Here is a 16,968-nt window from a genome sequence, read left to right on the forward strand (position 1 = left end):
GGCCCCTAGGGCTCAGTGGTAAGGAACCTAGCTGCCAGTGCAGGGGACGTGGATTTCATCCCTGGTCTGGGAAGATCCCACATTCCCTGGAGTGACTAAGCCTGGAAACTACAGCTAGTGAGCTCACGCTAAAACTACTGAAGCTGGTCCACCTTGAGCCCATGCTCTGCCACAAGAGAAGCCCTGGCACCGCAACTAGAGAAAAATCCTCACAGCAATGAAAACCCAGCACAGCCAGAAATAAATACAATTTAAAAAAATTAAACTCATTTAAAAAAATCAGAGAGGTTTCAAGTTCTATATGCCAGCTTTGCACATCAGCTAGTTTGAATCTACAAGGGTGGTTCTTCGTTTCTTTTTTTAAAGTCATGTAAGGAAAATATGAACAGATAGAGGCAAAAGCCAGTTTTCGTTCATCTTTGCTGGATTAAGTACGTGAACTTCTGATGAGTGAAAATGAAGATGTACTATCAGTGCCTTCAGCCTCAACCCAAGAAATTGATTTACTTAAATTTTCTGCATCCATAAATTAGTACATGATTATGATTGTGTGAACAGAAAGATGACTGCTACCCATTTGATCAGCAGTTAGCTCCCATCACCCAAACAGGCATGGCATTTGGATTTATTGCAGACACTTGAGTCATTTCAAGTACAGGTAAGCATTTTAGTTGTGAGAATTATGTGTGTTGCCAGTTATTTGAATTATATGTTACAGAATAAAACTTAATTATAAGCACTTCTGTAACTAAAAAATTATAACTAAGAAACTTAGCAATAATTATGTAGGGAAATAGATTATTACCTAGGTAAGGATGAACTTTATATTTGAGCTAACATTTATAAGGCATGCAAAATATTGGAAATTAATCAGTATAGCAATCTTGTAAATGCTTTTAAAATCTTTATCTTACTGTTTTAGGGCACAGCACTCAATTTGGTTGTAGCACCAGCCAAACGACTTCCACCAGCTTCAAGTAGAAGTGAGCATCTGCTTAATACTAAACAGATGTACAGATACTGACCGTAGGAGCAGTAAAGCAGATGTTGCTGAGTATCATTCCTGCCCAGTATCTACTTTGGAAAATTCGACAATTCTAATAAAAATTTAAAACTTAGATTTTCAGGGCATAAATTTCAAATTCATTCTTAAGCCCCTAACAACCACTTCTCTAGTGGTGATTTGACTGTAACCAACTACTGAATTTTAATAATCATTTAGCCAAGATGTGTATTTGATGTAATTATAGAAAAATTACTAAGCAGCCACATGAAAAACATGCATTCCTTTTTTTCTTCTAGCCACCCAAATAGCACATTATCAAATACCGTGTTTCCCAGGGATGACCAGCCCACACACCAGTTGTTCAGGGCTGATGAATAAGAGAACAGTAACCAGTCATGTTCTGGGACAGACTGGCTGCCTGGCCTTTCCAGCAAAACCCTGGTGAGTTAGGTAGGTGCTGCAGGAGAGCGGGTGGGATTAGGGATGTTCTTGCTGAGGTTGGCAGAAGTTCACATGCCATCTGCTGGAGACGTGCTTATTCACACCCCCCCCATGAGCATTTAGTGGAGACAAATTCTATACCTTTTATTTACCAAAATAAGCCACGTCCCAGGTTTTTATGTCTCACCAACAAACACCAGCATCTTCCTTCTTATGTTTAGGTTTAATCTTTCTGAGTAGGGGAGTTGATTCTAACAGATCGTAGACTTGATTCCCCAGTTGGGAGGCTGTACAGTGTAAATAAGATGCACAGGTCCAGTGTGGTGGATCAGGGGTTTACTGGGTTTTTTGCTCACCACCTTTGCTTAGATTGACTTGAGGTCTGTTTCGCTGTTCTAGGACCATTGGGTATTTCTAATGATGGTGGACTAAGGAGAGGAAAGAAAACCAGTGATCCTAAGTTTTGCTGCAGTGCAGGTTGCTTATTGGGTGCACATTTTGGTCACCATGATTTATTTTGATAAGATTATTTTTTTAATCCATAATCTTGCTCAGGTTAACACAATTTCATTTATATAGAGAGTTAAGAAAGGTGATCTGCGTTCTCTTCCAACTCGAGGAAGCTTAGATTCCTGACAGTGCTGTTCAAACTTTTTTTTGCCAGGTGGAGCCCTTCAAACAAAAAACATCAAAGGTGGCATATGTAAAATGAATAAAATCAGAAAGGCCCTGTTAGAAGCAGAGGCTTATCATTCTACTTACAGACCTGTAAGCATGGGTAGGGTGTCAGTATAACCTGCTACTGTTAGAGGCTTTCCAACTTTGTGATGCTGTGTCTAACGTCTGATTAGCTAAGTAGGCTTTGGGTAGAGAGTCAGAAACAAGTTACGGCTTTCAGAGTGATTTAGCTGCCTTTCATTTCTTAGTGTTGCATTATGGGACACAGTAGATCAGGAAAGCATTCTGCAGATTCTAATGAAACATCGTTTAGGAGACCAGTGTATTTCCTTGAGGATGTACCAGGGCCACTTTTTTGTATCTTGAGAGAGTGTGTGTCCCAGTGTGTGTATATGATCGATCCTTCCTTTTCTTTACTGTGCATGTCCCTGAACTGTATGTTAAATTTTTGCCAGTTTTTGAACACTATTCTGTAAATGGTTTCTTTCAGCGTATTTTGTTTTAGGGATTTATCCATGTTGACATGCTTGATGCTGTTTTTTGGAGAGATGCAGTAAAGGGTTTCCCTCCTTTCTTGCTTTTTTCCGCCCTCCACTTTTTTTCTGTTTGAAGTCTTATCTTTTATAATTTATTGTTACTGTTCTTTTAGTGGTGATTCTAACAAATTTAAATTACCAGTGTTAGTAGTTATCTTTGCTCTTCTTCCCATTCTCCTTTGGGGTTTATAGCAAGATGTGTCTTAGACCTTATTTTTCCATTTAACCTCTCACCTTTTTCCATCTCTGACCCTTTGCTTTGCATTCTCAGAGATGGCTTCAGCTCTGTCTTATAGTTTACTCATTTTCTCCTCAGTCATGCCTAATCTGTCTAAAACATCCGCTGAATTTTTTATTTTAATTACTGTACTTTTATTTCAAGTTTTTTTTTGTTTTGATTTCAAAAATCTGCTTAGTTCTTCTTTGTTGTCATTTACTCCCTCCCAGTCACTTGAACTTAAGTGTGATTTATCTAAATGTGGTAAACGTTATTTTACATTTCGTCTGATTATTCCAGTATCTGAAATCTTTGGGAGTTTCTTTGTTGTTCCTACTGGTCCTATTTCTGTGTGTTTTGTGATCTTTTCATTGCAGTTGCCCATTTTACTTGCCCGTTTATCTTTACCTGTGGGAAGTCTCTGCAGGCTGAGTTGGAGTTCCCCTAGAGAAGATAAGAGTTTGCCTCTCTGGGTAGACTGGGGCAGTAACAACATAGAATCTTTAAATTCATCATTTGATGTTTTTCACATTATACAGGTATTATAAAATTAAGCTAATTATGAATTTGTAGGAAAGAGCTTTTTACTCCCCTCTAAGAGTTGACTCATTGGAAGAGACTCTGATGCTGGGAGGGATTGGGGGCAGGAGGAGAAGGGGATGACAGAGGATGAGATGGCTGGATGGCATCACGGACTCGATGGACGTGAGTCTGAGTGAACTTTGGGAGTTGGTGATGGACAGGAAGGCCTGGCGTGCTGCGATTCATGGGGTTGCAAAGAGTCAGACACAACTGAGCAAGTGAACTGAACTGAACCCAAAGCCAGGGTCATGATAGACAAGCTTCTTCGCCTTTCTGCCTAGAAAGGTATTTCCTCTTTGTTTTTAATGCCATATACCCAGCTGTAATTGAGGTCTACTATCATTAGGTTGAGTCAAGTGGGGATGCCGCCATAATTCATCAATGTTATAAAGTTCAGTTCAGTCCCTCCGTCGTGTCTGACTCTTTGTGACCCCATGAACTGCAGCACGCCAGGCCTCCCTGTCCATCACCAACTCCTGGAGTTCACCCAAACCCATGTCCATTGAGTCAGCGATGCCATCCAACCATCTCATCCTCTGTTGTCCCCTTCCCCTGCCCTCAATCTTTCCCAGCATCAGGGTCTTTTCAAATGAGTCAACTCTTCGCATTAGGTGGCCAAAGTATTGGAGTTTCAGCTTAAGCGTCAGTCCTTCCAGTAAACACCCAGGACTAATCTCCTTTGGGATGGACTGGTTGGATCTCCTTGCAGTCCAAGGGACTCTGAAGAGTCTTCTCCAACACCACAGTTCAAAAGCATCAATTCTTCGGTGCTCAGCTTTCTTTATGGTCCAACTCTCAACATCCATACCTGGCTACTGGAAAAACCATAGCTTGGACTAGACAGACCTTTGTTGACAAAGTAATGTCTCTGCTTTTTAATATACTGTCTAGGTTGGTCATAACTTTGCTTTCAAGAAGTAAGCATCTTTTAATTTCATGACTGCAGTCACCATCTGCAGTGATTTTGGAGACCCCCAAAATAAAGTCAGCCACTGTTTCCACTGTTTCCCCATCTATTTCCCATGAAGTGATGGGACCAGATGCCATGACCTTAGTTTTCTGAATGTTGAGCTTTAAACCAACTTTTTCACTCTCCTCTTTCACTTTCATCAAGAGGCTTTTTAGCTCTTCTTCACTTTCTGCCATAAGGGTGGTATTATCTGCATATCTGAGGTTATTGATATTTCTCCCAGCAATCTTGATTCCAGCTTGTATTTCTTCCAGCCCAGCGTTTCTCATTATGTACTCTGCATATAAGTTAAATAAGCAGGGTGACAATATACAGCCTTGACATACTCCTTTTCCTATTTGGAAGCAGTCTGTTGTTCCATGTCCAGTTCTAACTGTTGCTTCCTGACCTGCATACAGGTTTCTCAAAAGGCAGGTCAGGTGGTCTGGTATTCACATCTCTTTCAGAATTTTCCACAGTTTCTTGTGATCCACACAGTCAAAGGCTTTGGCATAGTCAATAAAGCAGAAATAGATGTTTTTCTGGAAATTGCTTGCTTTTTCGATGATCCAGAGGATGTTGGCAATCTGATCTCTGGTTCCTCTGCCTTTTCTAAAACCAGCTTGAACATCTGGAAGTTCACAGTTCACATATTGCTGAAGCCTGGCTTGGAGAATTTTGAGCATTACTTTACTAACGTGAGTTGAGTGCAATTGTGCTGTGCGGTAGTTTGAGCATTTTTTGGCATCGCCTTTCTTTAGGATTGGACTGAAAACTGACCTTTTCCAGTCCTATGGCCACTGCTGAGTTTTCCAAATTTGCTGGCATATTAAGTGCAGCACTTTCACAGCATCATCTTTCAGGGTTTGAAATAGCTCAACTGGAATTCCATCACCTCCACTAGCTTTGTTTGTAGTGATGCTTCCTAAGGCCCACTTGACTTCCACATTCAAGGATGTCTGGCTTGAGGTGAGTGATGTGATTATCTGGGTCATGAAGATCTTTTTTGTACAGTTCTTCCGTGTATTCTTACCACCTCTTCTTAATATCTTCTGCTTCTGTTAGTTCCATACCATTTCTGTCCTTTATCGAGCCCATCTTTGCATGAAATATTCCCTTAGTATCTCTAATTTTCTTGAAGAGATCTCTAGTCTTTCCCATTCTGTTGTTTTCCTCTATTTCTTTGCATTGATCGCTGAGGAAGGCTTTCTTATCTCTCCTTGCTATTCTTTGGAACTCTGCATTCAGATGCTTACATCTTTCCTTTTTTCCTTTGCTTTTTGCTTCTCTTCTTTTCACAGCTATTTGTAAGTCCTCCTCAGACAGCCATTTTGCCATTTTGCATGTATTTTGGGGGGGATGGTCTTGATCCCTGTCTCCTGTACAATGTCAAAAATCTCCGTCCATAGTTCATCAGGCACTCTGTCTATCAGATCTAGTCCCTTAAATCTATTTCTCACTTCCACTGTATAATCAAAGGGATTTGATTTAGGTCATACCTGAAGGGTCTAGTGGTTTCCCCACTTTCTTCAATTAGATGCCTTTAAAAAAGGGGTGGGGGGCAGCCTTCTAATAGAATAGATTCCTTTCCTTGAGTAGGTTCTGGGCTTTATCTCCTTCCCCAGCGCCCTCAGAGAGTCATAAAAACCGAAGTGGAAGGGTTTTGGGCTGTTGAAAAAGCCTTTAAGACAGGCTTCCCAGGTGGCTCAGTGGTAAGGAATCTGCCTACCAGCACAGGAGACATGGGTTTGATACCTGGGTTGGGAAGATTCCCTGGAGTAGAAAATGGCAACTTGCTCCAATGTTCTTTCCTGGAAAGCTCCATGGACAGAGGAGTGTGGCAGTCTACAGTCCATGGGACACAATTGAGCACACACGCACTGCTGAAGACAAAGCCATGTTGGTGCCCACTTGCCTCCCAAAGTTCAAGGTTCCTATTTGCACTTTGTTTAGGTATCCGTCTGCTAATCTGTTTCCTGCAGGCCCTATAATTTGTTTTAACATAGTTTTTACATTTCATTTAGCATTTTAGTTATGAGGATCTTTCAGGTTCTTTCTCCATCGTTTGTTCTCTCCAAGTCCCTTAACTCATTTCTGTTTCAGTAGTTGATCTAATTAAGTTGAATCCCTGGCATTGTTTTATGAATTCAAACATAAATATGTAAACCCAGAGACGTAAGTAGTTGGGTGCCTGTCAGATTTCTCTTTGATCCTGGATGCCATTTCAAGTGGGGTTTTTTACTTTAAAATTGTTTGAAGTTACCACCTGCAGATCCTTTTAAGATCAGAGTTTGATGTAGGAAATAATTTCCTGGGTTGGGTGTATCACTGCTGTCCTAAAGACCCTTGTTGATTTGCTGTGCCGTTTTGCTTCTATCAGAATTCATTATACACTTGGATTCCACACCAGAAAGTGAAACGACTGTGGTGGAAAGACTATAAGGACTTAGGCCAAAGAAATTGAGCAGCAAGACCAGGCAGCAGAGGTTGGTCTCACTCCATAATGCCCTAATTCAGCCTAGCAGGTTATTGATCTGGGTCTGTGAGTGCCCTGAAAGTCTATGCCGTTAAGTTACTGTGAGTGTATATGTGACTTTTTCTAAGGAAAGGATTTACAGCATCATCAAGTTTGCATAATTTAGAGGGGGTGAGTAGACCCAGGTTCTACCTCAGACTTCATTTGGCTTGAAGGTGGCCATTCTCATAATGGCTACTTGAATTCTAGAGCGTTTTTAAAATACAAAAATAATTCTCAGGCCTAGAATTTAATTCTTGCTTTTTTTTTTAACTTCATGTTTTGAAATGGTATTTATGCACTCTTGTTAGTAATTATCTCGCTCATGGTTTCTTTGCCAAGACTAACAGAAATCCCACTGGTAATAACTTTTTTATTTATGTTGAACACATCTGTGTTCATTTTGATGAAAAAACAGCAGAATCATACATCTTCCAGCCATAAGGGAACTTTCTGAGTTGTTAATAGTTTCTTTACAATATAGATGGGTGAGATTCAATTTAGGCTGTCTATTCCTTCAGGAGTCATTTGTTGCAAAGAAGTAGAAAAACTAACTCAAAATCACAAGGTTCTCTGTAAACTGCTGCTCCAGCTAGTTCTTACATAAACAGAGGTGCCCATTTCTATAATGAGTGTGTGGATGTTTGCAGAAGCCCACATAGGCAGCAGCTTGCAGCTCCTCCCCTTCCTGAGGGCTGGAGCGGCAGTGGTTAAAGAATGGACTCCGCAGCCAAGGGCCAAGATGGGAACCCTGGCTGTCACTGCCAGGTGTGTGGTCTTGATCAGGTCATTTAACCTTAGTGCCTCAGCCTTTCCCTTGCTGAAAATGGGGATGGTAACTTATATCAATGGTTGCTATGAAGATTTTAAGCAGTGATGCGTGGGAAGAATTGAGACCCAGAGCCATAAGAGCTGTATGGTAAATATGAGGTGTTACTGTTATTACTGGGTTTCCTTGATGGCTCAGATGATAAAGAATCTGCCTGCAATGTAGGAGACCTGGGTTCGATCCCTAGGTTGGGACGATAACCTGGAGAAGGGAACGGCTACCCACTCCAGTATTCTGGCCTGGGGAATCCCATGAACAGAGGAGCCTAGCAGGCTACAGTCCATGGGGTCGCAAAGAATCGGAATGACTGAGTGACTAACACTTTAACTTTCACGATTATTACTGGACTGTTCACTGCCATCAAACCAAGTAGCATTAAATGAAAGGTATAAAACAATTTAAAAATTCGGTCCACACCCCCTACCATTATAACCAAAAATGGAATTGCTTTGCAAAATGCACTGTTGTGAAATTCTGTTCTATGAAGCTCCACAAGCTGTCTGTACATCACGTGAAGCCAGCCAATTTCACAGTCTCAGCAAAGCAAATACTAGTTAATTATTTTTTACTCTGAAATGTTAAAGTTAGACCTCACATTTTCCCTGACCCTTCGGCCACCCTCCCCAGGTGAACCTATTCCTGTTTTTTGTGCACTTTTCAGGAATATGCTTGCATATGCCAGCATGTATGAGTATATATCTTACACCATCTTTTTTTTTTTATGTGAATGGTATTGGAACACTGTTTTCATTATGGTAGACTTTTTCATATTACTACATTATACAGCTACCACGTCACTTTGCCAGCAAAGTTTCATCTAGTCAAAGCTATAGTGTTTCCAGTAGTCATGTATAGATGTGAGAGTTGAACCATAAAGAAGGCTAACTGCCAAAGAATTAATGCTTTCGAGTCATGGTGCTGGAGAAGACTCTTTTTGAGAGTCCCTTGGACTGCAGGGAGATCAAACCAGTCAATCCTAAGGGAAATCAACCCTGAATATTCATTGGAAGAGCTGATGCCAAAGCTGAAGCTCCAGTACTTTGGCCACCTGATGCAAAGAGCCAACTCATTGAAAAAGACTCTGATTCTGGGAAGGATTGATGGGAATAGGAAAAGGAGGCAGCAGAGGATGAGACGGTTAGACAGCATCACCGACTCAATGGACATGAATTTGAGCAAACTCTAAGAGATAGTGGGTGACAAAGCAGCCTGATGTTCTGCAGTCCATGGGGTTGCATAGAGTCAGACACAACCTAGCGACTGAACAGCACAGCCACCACATTCTTTGAACTCAGCCCCTGATCCTAATTTTTTTAAAAGTGTATAAGAGAATATTCTTCCTCTCTTTGTTGAAAATAGAGAAGTGTGAAGTCAGAAATACAGTAGTAAATTGTGGGGAGGAAAACCCTATCACAGTCAGACACAGAGACCCTGTTTTATGCCAAGAGAACTGACAGTATTTACCTGGAAACATTTATTGTTTTTAACAAGCCACGTTCCCAGCTCTGGTTTGAAAGGTTGTTGCTGTCCCGTGGAAGACGCCGGGATTCTTGGCCTCTGGAGAAGAGGAATTCAATCCAGGGCCAGTGACGGGGCTTGATGACTCAGAGCTTTTGTGTGATAAAGTTTTATTACAGTATAAAAAAGATAGAGAAAGCTTCTGACATAGACATCAGAAGAGGGCAGAAAGAGTGCCCCCCCCACCCACCCGCTGTTATATAGCTACTAGCAGGCTGCTAATTAGAGAAAGGAAATGTCTCAAAACTCAAGAGTGGCACCAGGCCCCTCACCCACAACATGTATTTTGAGATAACATTGGCACAAGGTGAGTCATCCCGGGCCATAAAATGAATGACATGAACCTTGAAGAAAGGCAGGTTTCCAAGCAAATACATAGTCTCATTAGCATAGCTTAAGAGAATATTTGCATGAGTAAAACACACTGGTTTGTCAAGGCAGTTCTGAGTCTTAGGCAAACTGACTTTGAAGAAAGTCAGAGTCTAGGGTAAATACGTAGTTTATTAACATAGCTTAAGAAAAATATTTCCATAAGAAAAATGCATTGGTTAGCTCAAGGTTTGAGAAAAGTTCAGGTGGAACCAGGTGTTGTCATGGCAACACAATTTTAAAAGAAGCCACCTTTTGATTTTGTATAGAGAAGGGGAAAATATCTGACACTTTAGTTTGTTTGCTCCTGCCACTTCAATAGTACCTGAACCGTGAACTTCCAGATGTTCAAGCTGGATTTAGAAAAGGCAGAGGAACCAGTGAAGGAGGAAACAGAACAGGCTCCATCTTGAGAGCAGGACTCTATCTTGGGCTGGAGTGTGGACTTTGAGCTATATGCCCAGCATCTATGGAAACGACATACCAACTGGAAAACCAGACCCCCTGGATGAAAGAGCCCAAGGGCTCGTACCTAGACTCTCCGCCACCTAAAAGAATAGCCTAATTATCTGTGTAGCCGAATAGAATCATAAATTCTATTATGCTTGTTGGAGTATGACCACAGGCCTATTGATAATTGTCCACTGTTAACTACCGGACTTAAGGCATATGAATCATGGATTAACTTTGATTGTATCTTTCTTTTCCTTTGTTCAGACTAGTTTCGGGGAGTTTGGGGAGATGGGTTTGGGCATGTACACTTAGAGTATATAAGGTTTTCACAAAAACTGATCAGGGTCCTTGGCTAAGAGGAGACTGCCTTGGGCCCGCCAGTGTAATGCTCTCCACTATCTGCATTGTCCTTCTGAGTGAGTTTGTTTCCCAGAATGCATGGCTACAACACCAGAGATCAAATTGCCAACATCTGCTGGATCATCGAAAAAGCAAGAGTTCCAGAAAAACATCTACTTGATGCGAAGAACCAACTCATTGGAAAAGACTCTGATGCTGGGAAAGATTGAAGGTGGGAGGAGAAGGGGACGACAGAGGATGAGATGGTTGGATGGCATCACCGAAGTGATGGACATGAGTTTGAGTAAGTTCTAGAAGTTGGTGATGGACAGGGAAGCCTGGCGTGCTGCAGTCCATGGGGTCACAAAGAGTTGGACACGACTGAGTGAGTGAACTGAACTGAACTGCCGCTTAAGAGAGAGAAAAAAACGACTGACTCTTGCAGCCTATTTCCTCAGTTTGGAGACCCCTAGCCTTCCTGCCCGGAGAAGGCGATGGCACCCCACTCCAGTACTCTTGCCTGGAAAATCCCATGGACGGAGGAGGCTGGTAGGCTGCAGTCTGTGGGGTTGCAAAGAGTCGGACACGACTGAGCGACTTCACTTTCACTTTTCACTTTCATGCATTGGAGAAGGAAATGGCAACCCACTCCAGTGTTCTTGCCTGGAGAATCCCAGGGACGGGGGAGCCTAGTGGGCTGCCGTCTCTGGGGTCGCACAGAGTCGGACACAACTGAAGCGACTTAGCAGCAGCAGCAGCAGCAGCCTTCCTGCCTGTTACCCTCTCAGGTTCCTCAAGTGTGGGTTAAGGAGTGCCTTCTGAGTCAGTGCTGGAAGACTGAAACGAGCTCGGCGAGCCCCAGTATGGCTCTGGGATTGTGCCAGATGGAAGCAGTATGGGCTGCACCCCAAAAACCAGGTGAGGGCTGAGCGCCTCCAGATGTGGCAGCTCACCTCTAATGACAGGCCATCAGCTCCTACCCTTGTGCCCGTGGACCCTAGAGTGTCTCGTTCAGATTTTCTCGTTGGTTTTATGTAGTGAATAATGGCCCTGCCTGTGGTTAAAAAAAATTTTTTTTTTTCTGAAGGTAAAAAAAGAATAGTGAAAGGTCTCCTAAGCCTCAGTTTTCCTTCTCACAAACAACGAATGTCCAATCCTGTATATTTGTAAGTTGATCATCATTTCCTTACACTAATTTTTAACACACTTCTATGTCTTGATTGATTTAGTATATTAACCTATGGTGGTGGTTTAGTTGCTAAGTCTTGTGACCCCATGGACTGTAGCCTGCCAGGCTTCTCTGTCTGTGGGATTCTCCAGGCAAGAATACTAGAGTGGGTTGCCATTTCCTGCTCCAGAGAATCTTCCCAACCTAGGAATCAAACCTAGGTCTCCTGCATTGCAGGCAGATTCTTTACCGACTGAGCTATGAGGGAAGCCCATAGTAACCTGTAATCAATAATAAATCTTCAAGAGCATCTTATAGTATGTGTTCATATTGCTCACTTACTCTTGTTAGAGCTGTTTGTATATATATATATTTTACCATATTTGATTTAACCCACCCCCTTGTTTGCTGCTGTACTAGTGCTAAATAAACATCCTTGTCCATACTGAGGTCTACACATGTTCAGCTCAAGTACTATCTGTTGAATAGATTCCGTGAAGTCAAAGTGTTCATCAGAAGGGGAGGTCAGGTTTTTCAACTTTTCGTTCTGAAAAAAAATTTCAAATACGTAAACAGTTCGAAGAGTACTGAACCCCCGTATAGCTCTCACTCAGCCTCCACAGTCAACTTGGAGCCACACTGTGTCATTTCAACTTTACTACCCCATGGACTGCAGCCTACCAGGCACCTCCATCCATGGGATTTTCCAGGCAAGAGTACTGGAGTAGGGTGCCATTGCCTTCTCTACCTTTTGACATGAGTACTGTGGATTTCCTTGCCTTCTGCCCTGACGAGGTTCTAAGTTCATTTTGAACTTTTCTTAGTTCTCCAGAGCCATGATTTTCCTTCAGTGGGAAATCGCCTTTATTTTCAAAGTTAGGGTTGGTGTGCATTGCCACTGTTTGTAGATTTTGTCAGTGAACAAAGCTAGGAAGTTCTTAATTTTTAAGAAAAACTAAGTCATTCATTCATGCAGATATGTCTAATCCAAATTTAGGATTATATAGATTTTACTTCTTTGATTTAACATTTTGTCTGTTTTCTCTTATAACAAAAATATTAACTCCCAGCAACAGTAACATGATTATTCGCTTCATCCTATATTACATATAGTAGTTTCAGAACAATAATATGAATATTATTAACAATATGAGTACTAAGAAAAGATGCAGCAAGTGTTTGGGTGATGCCCATGGTTTGTTTGGTATAAAACCCAGTGGCTGTCCTCATGTTGGCCCTCATAGTGCCCCATACTGTGTGTGCCAGGCACCAGAGAGGTCAGTCTTCCCATGCCCAAGGTAGGTACTCAGATCCCCATTTTATTGATGAATGAGGAAACTGAAGTACCAATTGTTAGTAAGGCAAATGATGTGGGGTTTTGTGTGTTTTTTTAAATAAAGATCAGCCAGATACAGAGTAGGCAACATTTGTCAATTGAATACATGTTGCATCTTTTACCAGGGTTGCAAAAAGCTGTCACTTCATTAGTACCTTTCTTCATTCAGGGACTATAGCAGTTGCTTTGCACTGGACCCTAGGAAGGCTGGAGTCCTGCCCTCACGGAACTCACTGTCTGCTAGGAGAGACAGGCATTAAGCCAAGCACTGACCAGTGTGGATCAGTGTGCTGGGGGAGCTGCCAGGGCTTGGCCTGCTCTAGGGGCTGAGGGACTTTGCTGAGGAAGTGTCATTGCAACAGACTTGAGCACGAGCAGGCACCGGCTACACCCAGATGGCAGGCCGGTGTTTCCACAGGAGGGAGAGCCTGGTGCAGGAGAGCAAAGCTAGGCAGGGCAGCAGGAGCACAGCCAGAGGGGTGCAAATGAGGCTCAGAGGAGCAGGGCCCAGGCTAGGCAGGGAAGGCCTCCTTAGCCACAGGATTTTAATCCCAAGAGGAAGTGAAAACCAGGGAGGGTTTCTGAGCTTTGTGACTCAAGAAAAATACTTTATTCCTTAACCTGGTGATGAGGACATGGCTGTTTTCATAGTATCCTGTTTAATTTTTTAATGTCTGCGATGTTTTTTTTAACGAAGTATAATTTTGTGAAAATCACTCTCAGTACTGGGTGGGGAGAGCAGGTCTGAGAACAAGAGCGGAATTGGGAAGACTGCTGGAAGCAACAGGTGGTGCTGACATGGCCCAGGATGGCTATAGTGAGGATGAAAAAGAGGACAGGTGCCAGGGAGGAGAATAAGCAGGGAGAGAACTTCCAGAAGGTTACCAGGTTGGGGCAGGCAAGGGCGGCAAAGAGGAATCAAGACTCCTTGTATAGCATGAGTAAAAAGGTCACGTGCCCAGCATGTAGAAAGTTCTATTTTCATCTAAAGACAGAGCAGGTAGTATGGAAAGGTGCTTACTAATGGGGACTTTGGGACAGACAGGAGCTGGTTTTAAATTCACCAAACAGAGTGACTTAAGGCAGGTCAGTCAGCCGCCCTGAGCCTCCATTCCTTTCCTTAAAGATTGTCAGTGGTTGTGGGGGTTACATGGGGGTGCACATGTAAAGCATTCCCACAGCACTGTGCTGGGCACCCATGAAACAACTCGGGGGAAGGGCTCTGGCTGTTACTGGAAATCTAGACTTTTTTTTTAGCGCACTGTGCAGCATCGGGATCTTAGTTCCCCAACAAGAAATTAAACCCCTGCCCCTTGTAGGGGAGCAGTGGGAGCAGAGTCCTAACCGCTAGACCGCCAGGGAAGTCTTAAAGAGATTTAACGTCCAGGTTGGTGGCAGGATCTTTGTTGGATCCTAGGTCACCTGCTTCAGCCATTGGTTCTCAGATGGGGGTGTCACGAGAACCCCCTGGAGTACTTGACAAAGGGCAGAGTCCTGGGCTTTGCCTCCAGAGATTCTGATTTGGAAGTTGGAGCCCAGGAAAGTGCATCTTCAGTAAGTCCAGTGTCAGAGTGATGCAGATACTGGTGGTTTCTGGACCACACCTGCAGGAATTCTGCTGTGAGCCCTCCTGCTTTCCTAAAGCACACAGATACTCCCCAGCTTCTCCTAGCTGGTGATCCAAAGGGATCTGACATTTTCTTCCTCTTATTAGTTGACACTGACAGGACTACCAGTCAGACTGGCTGTAGCAAAAAAGGCATGTTTTGGCTTGTGCAACTGACATGACCAGGGTGGCTGTGAGCACACCTGGATGCAGGGCCTCGCATCATGTGAGATCAGGATGTGGCCTCCATTTTTCCATCAGATCCCTCTGACGTCCTTCTCCGTGTTGGCCTAGTCCCAGGCAGGCCTTCCCTACATGCCCACCGGTCCAGGCAAACCCACCCTTGCAAATAACCATCTCCGCAGGGGACTCCTCAGTGACGAGTGCCAGCCGGAGCCCGCTATGGAGCCCCCACTGGGGGCTGGTTGGTTGGTTTCTGAACTTGGATGGTTCAGTTTCTCAAGCCACCTGGATTGAAATTGAGGTGGCAGACATTACCTGAAGGAGGGGGACAGTGCTGAGCAGGGACTTACTAGATGGCCACCACCCTACTCTGACCAGAAATATGCCCCAGCACGAGATGTCTCACAGGTAGTGAGCTCCCTATTGATGGAGATAGTCCAGCTGTAACCAGAGAGTAAGCATTTTGTAAAATGCTACTCGGAGAAGATTTTCTTTCCTCTAGATCTCAGCTTTTACAATGTCCATCTTTCCCCGTTTCTCAACCGACTCAGCTTAATACCACTTCCCCCAAGAGGCCTGTCCGCCATCACCCTGTGGCCCTGCTTTCCTCTGTGTGACTGTAGCCACAGCTCCCTGAGACAGAGTGGGTTCGCCTCTTGTATGGCTGGGTGACCTAGGACAAGTGACTTCACCTCTCAGAGCCTTGTTTTTTCTCACGGATTACTGGCAGTTTCCCAAGTCCTCTCTTCTTCAGCAACCATAGACTTTCCAGCTGGGCACAAGGTGCCCTGAGTAAGGACTGCAGTTCCCAAGTTCCCTTGCAGCTGGGTGTCCTGGGACGAAGGCCTCCCCATGAGTTGCGAGCAGTGCCATGAAGCCGCTCTGACGAGATGGCTGGCACACAGCCATCTAGTGTCCCTTTCCTGTTTATCCTCCATCTCGCTGCCTGAAGTGCAGGTGCTGCCGTCTTTGACATGAGGAAGGTGGAGCAGCGAGCCACGAGGTGCTTTATGGAAAGGAGGCACCTCCAGCCTTTGGTGCCAGAAATAACTTCTGGCTTGTTTACAGCACTGTTACTTCGGACTTTCTCTGACAGCAGAAGCTAATCCTGAGGCATCAGCACTCCTGCCTCGTGGGGTTGCTGTAGGGGCTAAAGGAGGAGTTGTGCCCGCGCAGGGTCTGACACATTCCAGTGAGGTGTTTACAGTTGCCTCTGCAGCAGAGACCTTCCCTCTCTCTCCCTCAGCTCCTGGCCTGGGTTCCTTGGATGCAAATGAGAGAAAGCAGCTCAGGCAGACTAAAGCAGGCAGGGAGCTTATTGCGAGACAGTGAAGCACCCAGTGGAAGGAAGGGAAGGCTGGAGTACACAGGCACCCACAACCCAAGCTTCTCCACTGCAGACCCCGCCCTCTCTGTGAGCCGTCTCTCTCTCTCCCATTGGCGCCATGTGGGTCACCTGGAGCAGTTCCATCAGTCTGGACCCAACAGGTGAGTTAGTTCCCTCAACAGTAATGAACACTGAGCAGCATCCAAAACCCAACAAGTATCCAGGTATGGACAAGGGCTGGATGTTCTTGGCAGTAAGTAACAGAACTCTTCATCCAAACAGTAGTGAAATGTGTCATCTGTCAAAAGTGGAATGATGCACATGGCTGAGGGCTGAGTAGATTGGGCAACTCAGCAGCAGCATCAGGGGCCCGGTGCATTCCACCCCCTCGCTCTGCTCTCAGATGGAGGGCAAGAGTGCCCTACAGACCTTAGGTCCAGATCTGAACCAGAGGGAGGAGAAAGGAAGCAGGTTCCTCCCACGATACTCCTGAAAGGAGCAGGCTTCCCCCTCAGGGCTCGCTGGCGAGACCATTGTGTCAAATGCCGTTTCCTGAAACATACTGGCCGGGAAGGACAGCATCACCCAGATTGGTCTAGACGAATCTCCTGGGTGGAGGGAAGTTAGGAAGTCAGTCTACCTCTGGACAAACGTAGGACCCATCCATCTTGTTGAACCTTCTCCAGCCAGCCAGGAGGGCTGAATCACGTGGTCCAGAGTGGTTTCCAGGAGTAACCAGCATGTGGGACAAAACGATGCCGTGTAGATCTTTTAGTTTCAGGTCCTTCTCACCAAAGTGAGAGTCAGAAAATATTTCCAGGGTCTTCCATCCTCTTCTTCCTAGTTTTAAAAGTCTCACCCACTTCAACAGACAGGGAAGATTCTAGAGAACTGGAGAACCTGACCCCTGAACATT

Source organism: Capra hircus, chromosome 17 (genome assembly GCF_001704415.2).
Source record: "Capra hircus breed San Clemente chromosome 17, ASM170441v1, whole genome shotgun sequence".
In the NCBI taxonomy this organism is placed as follows: domain Eukaryota; kingdom Metazoa; phylum Chordata; class Mammalia; order Artiodactyla; family Bovidae; genus Capra; species Capra hircus.